The sequence below is a fragment of the Musca vetustissima genome, unplaced genomic scaffold (assembly GCF_032173495.1).
Source record: "Musca vetustissima isolate MV318-11 ecotype Yass unplaced genomic scaffold, APGP_CSIRO_Mvet_v1 utg10317, whole genome shotgun sequence".
NCBI lineage: Eukaryota > Metazoa > Arthropoda > Insecta > Diptera > Muscidae > Musca > Musca vetustissima.
The window spans coordinates 148,542-153,033 of record NW_026874708.1 but is presented as its reverse complement, the minus strand read 5'-3'; the positions used below and the strand labels follow the sequence as shown (position 1 = coordinate 153,033).

At 36.4% G+C, this 4,492-nt stretch overlaps 1 long non-coding RNA gene across 1 annotated transcript; it reads left to right on the top strand.

Moving 5' to 3' along the window:
• Positions 1 to 1,438: 1,438 nt before the first annotated feature.
• On the top strand, positions 1,439 to 2,478 carry LOC133336044 (uncharacterized). Its single transcript, XR_009754539.1, has 2 exons — positions 1,439 to 1,740; positions 2,082 to 2,478. It is a non-coding gene; the product is annotated as an uncharacterized LOC133336044 (long non-coding RNA).
• Positions 2,479 to 4,492: the final 2,014 nt, after the last annotated feature.

Here is a 4,492-nt window from a genome sequence, read left to right as displayed (position 1 = left end):
ACCTCCAAATATTTTACAAAAATGCCGTTCATAAGATTTTAAATAGGGTCCTAAAAGAAATGTTTCCTTTTTTAATTTCACCCAATCCCTGCTGAGAAAACTTTTTATCAACGAACCCTAAAAAAATTTCGCATAAACTGTACATTATGAAGAACTGTCGAATTCGTCTAGAATATTTACCATACGATATTATAATTCAAAGGCGCGGAGTTCTACAGACTTATATTTTCAGGGTTTAGGATTATGTTCGGAGATGGGGAATATATCGGTAAACTCCTTCTGATACAAAATGGTTAATATGTTGCTGAAAAATAATTTTATAATATCATGCGATTTGAATTTGATATCTGATTTAAACCAATCTTTGCACAACCTAACATCTTTACCAAGTCTAGATCAAGTCTCGTTAATTAACTACATCTAATACCTCTCCACAAACTTACGCACAAACGTACACACGTATCCGAATATTGGAAGGATACGGTTATATGGAGGCCCAAGCGAAACGAGGGCGATATATGCCACTTCAAACACTACTTTTTTGTGATTCCAACGGACACTCCACTTTAGGGTGGATGGTGGATGAATACGACCCTGAGAATATTGCTGATGTTGAAGGAAACCCAGATGCCTCATTGGACAAGCGCCCCATACAAAAGCACTTGAGACATATAATGTTTAGCTAACACATGTACTCAAACCGTCCGACCATCAACAATGTTATGTATTTGCTAATTGGTTTTTCAAATATTATATATGAAAATTATCCGGAATTTTAAGTCTATAGACGAGCTGACAGGTAAGTGAGGCTATTTAGACGAGCTGAAGGGCCAGTGAGTCTATAAAGACGAGATGTAGCTTCAGTGAGTCTATATAGACGAGCTGTAAGGTCAGTGAGTCTATATAGTAGTGCTGAAGGGCCAGTGAGCCTACATAGACGAACTGAAAGACCAGTGAGTCTATAGACGAGCTGACACTAATTCTATATAGGAGAGTTGAAGGGACAGTGTGGCTATGTAGATGATAAGCTCAATTTATAAAAAATAAAAAGCTCAATTTAATCCTTGGGTATAATATTCCTTGCATCCTGAACCTTTGAGAAGAGGTTATGTCTCTTTGCTTGTGAAACTCTTTTGATTTCGCTATATATGATACTCCAAAGAGTTTGAAATAGGGCCTTTATAAAACCCTGATTATTGACTAACACAACCCATATTTGATATATTTCGGTGTACAGGCGGAGATAAAAAAACTGCAACAAAATCAACGCCATAATTTTTATTTCTTAGTGCCAAGCTTGCTTTCTAAAATACTCCAGACACAATAGTCCAACAGATTGGTATGCGGAGATTTTGGTGGCCTTTGCGCGCTGGCTGAGTGCGATGGTGCTGAGTCCTGTTGGAATGTCCAAGGTCTGCGGCCAAAATGTTTGCGTGCCCATGTCTTTAATACACCCTCCAGAATATTTTCGCGATAATATGTGGCATTTTTCCGATGCCACGGTCAATTAATACGGGAACGGAGAACGAACATCGGCTGTTATGGCGGCCCACACCATAACCATGGCCGGCGCTTGAGTTCTGTTGGCCAACCGAAGGTGCACATTTTCAGCTGACCTCTTTGACAAGTAAACACGATCATTTTGTTTGTTTACAAACTGCTGAACAACGAATGTTTTCTAATCGGAGAAACCCAAATCCGGCAGTTCACCACTTTCGGTCAAGCGAAGCAACTCTTAGGGTTCAAAGCCACCTACTTATCTTCCTAAGGTTGCACAATATGCAGTTGTATACCATTGAAGAAAAAATATTGTAGTCTGTATGGAAAAAGTGCGTAACTACAAAAAATCTGCTCTGAAAAGGGAATATTCTGGTGTGATGTCAAATGTCCGAACCTTGACACGGTTGAATTTAATTCGTAGATGCAATTTCGCGACATTTGTAAACCATATTGCCTGATGAGCCGCTTAACCAACGGCGAAACGCGTCGCATAATGGTGGGAATGTTGTATCTCTCTGACTTTCCTTTTAATTGCAACTTTGATCATGTAGCTCATCTCGAAATTAATAAAAAATCTATAGCTCTTTTGAGTCTATTTTCTTTCTGTTGCGGTGTAAGTTCTTGCACTTTTTGGAATTTCAATGGCTTTACCCTGAGCTCATTTTCCAATATTTGCCGAATGGAATATTGCGATAAGTTCAGTTCACGAGCCATTTTTCGGTCACTGCGACACGGGTTTCGATCAAGTCGCTTCTTTATTTTTCGAACCATTTCTGCTAATTTTGCAGTTTTCTTCCGTCCTCTTTCTTGACTTCGATGGTACGAGAAACAACAGATTAATTCATATTTAAATTTTGGAGTGCTCTAACGATAGTCACTTGTGGTTTTCCAGCCAAATATAAAGAAATCACACTATGACGCTTGAATTCCATCACGAATAAATTTTTTTCTGGAAAATTCTCACCAAAATGCTTTTGTTCGCTTGTAAATAATATAATGAACGAGTGGCTTAGAAATGACAGCAGTCTGAAGTTGGTTGCATTTTTTTCACATCACCCTGTAGTGTTCGGAGTATTTATGATACGATAGCCCCCAACCAGTGTCTATGGGGCTGGTATCATAAATACTCCGAACTCTATAATGTTTTCAACCGACAGTCAACTATGGCTAAATTGTCTCATCAAGAATATGTATAATTTATGGGATCTCCGATAGATATTTTGGAGTGTTACAAACGGAATTACAAATTTGGTAGAGGGTATTAACAAATTAATGTGCTGGACTTTGTTAATACCAGATTCGTATATTAAAATATCCAAAAAAAATATTTAAAAACTCTTCACGTAATTTTCTTGAACATTAACAATTTATTCTGCCGACGACAAAAATATCTGAAATGCCACCAGACTGACATATTCGATTCTTAGCCAATTTCCAAAAACAAATAAATAAAGAAATAAAACGTAAAACTAGTGGTGTCACATACATAGTGGCAGATTAAATTTCAAATCTCTGACGCAACTATTACAGCCAACTTATCTACAACAACAGCTATAACAATTGAAAAAGAAAACTCGAAAATGTTTGTTGTTGTTGTGTGACCTGTTAATTTTTGTATTTTTATTCTTTATCTGTCACTCTCTGTCACTACTAAATTGAATTGGGTATTACAAAATTCATTCACTTCATACAGCACAGTGTGATAGCAGATTATGTCTGAACTTCACGTGTGTGTTTGAATGTGTGCGTGTGTGTGACACGAACGCATCTCTTATATCTGTGACAAGAATTATCAACAATTTCGAACAACACCAACAACAACTGGCATTCCGGGTGATCGTGTCACATATACTGTAAATCTGTCATCACAGAGCGACCTAGAATTTTTTTAAAAAATTTTCCAACTATACCTTTTTGAAGATAGAGAACCAGTGGGAGAGGTAGAGAGAGAGAAGGAGATAATATTTATTTTCCCATTTATTAATGTCGGTGACTGGTTGGTCACTTTTCCATTTCCAAGGTTATCAGTTGTATACCTATTAACAGGTAGGGTAGTATGGGGAAATCAATATTGCCTGGCAATATTGATAACATTGAAATATTTATTTCATATTTTTTTAAATATTTATTTTTAAAGATAGCCACTAAAATGGTGACCAATAATGACTGTAGGTGGATAATTAATTCAATGTATATGTTAGGAAAATTATCAGAGCAGATTTGTTTTCAATTATTCAAGGTCCACTACAGGCGTGGATTTTTAAAAGAATATTTTTTCAAGCTCCATATCAGGCGTGCATTTTCAAAAGAATATTTTTTCAAGCTCCATATCAGGCGTGCATTTTCAAAAGAATATTTTTTCAAGCTCCATATCAGGCGTGGATTAGAATATTTTTTAAGGTTAATTACAGGTGTGGAGTTTTAAAAGAAATGGGCGGGACATTCATTTGAGGGTTTATACTTTGTCTACTAGGAGACATGTTGTAGCAATATTGTCATCTCTTTCGTGATCTCAACGGTGCGATGGACATGTCTATATTGACATAGAATTCGTCAGGGTATCCGTCCATTATTTCAAGGTATTGGAAATAGAATAACTTCCATGACATTAAAATACTGTGGCACGTTCCATGCCGTTTCGTTCTCTTCTCTATTTTTGGTTTCCCTAAAACCAGGTGTTTTACTTCCTCAACAACAAAAAAAGAACAATGGCTCGTTAAAGGACTTCCGTTTAATATCTAAGGAATTTTACAAATAGGAAGATATCCATTCATTGGCATTCTTCACATAGATTTTTTCTGTTGTTCGAAAAAAAATCCACAACTGCTCTCTAATGGTGGTAATTAAATTTACTTCTACAATTACTCAATTTCGCCATTGTGTAAAAATACAGCTTTTTTACTTTATTAGCTACTTCGCTTGTTCTTTAGAAATTGTCACGAACAGATCCGGTGTATTAAATATCATGTTGCCTCTTTTTTCTTTACGCGCA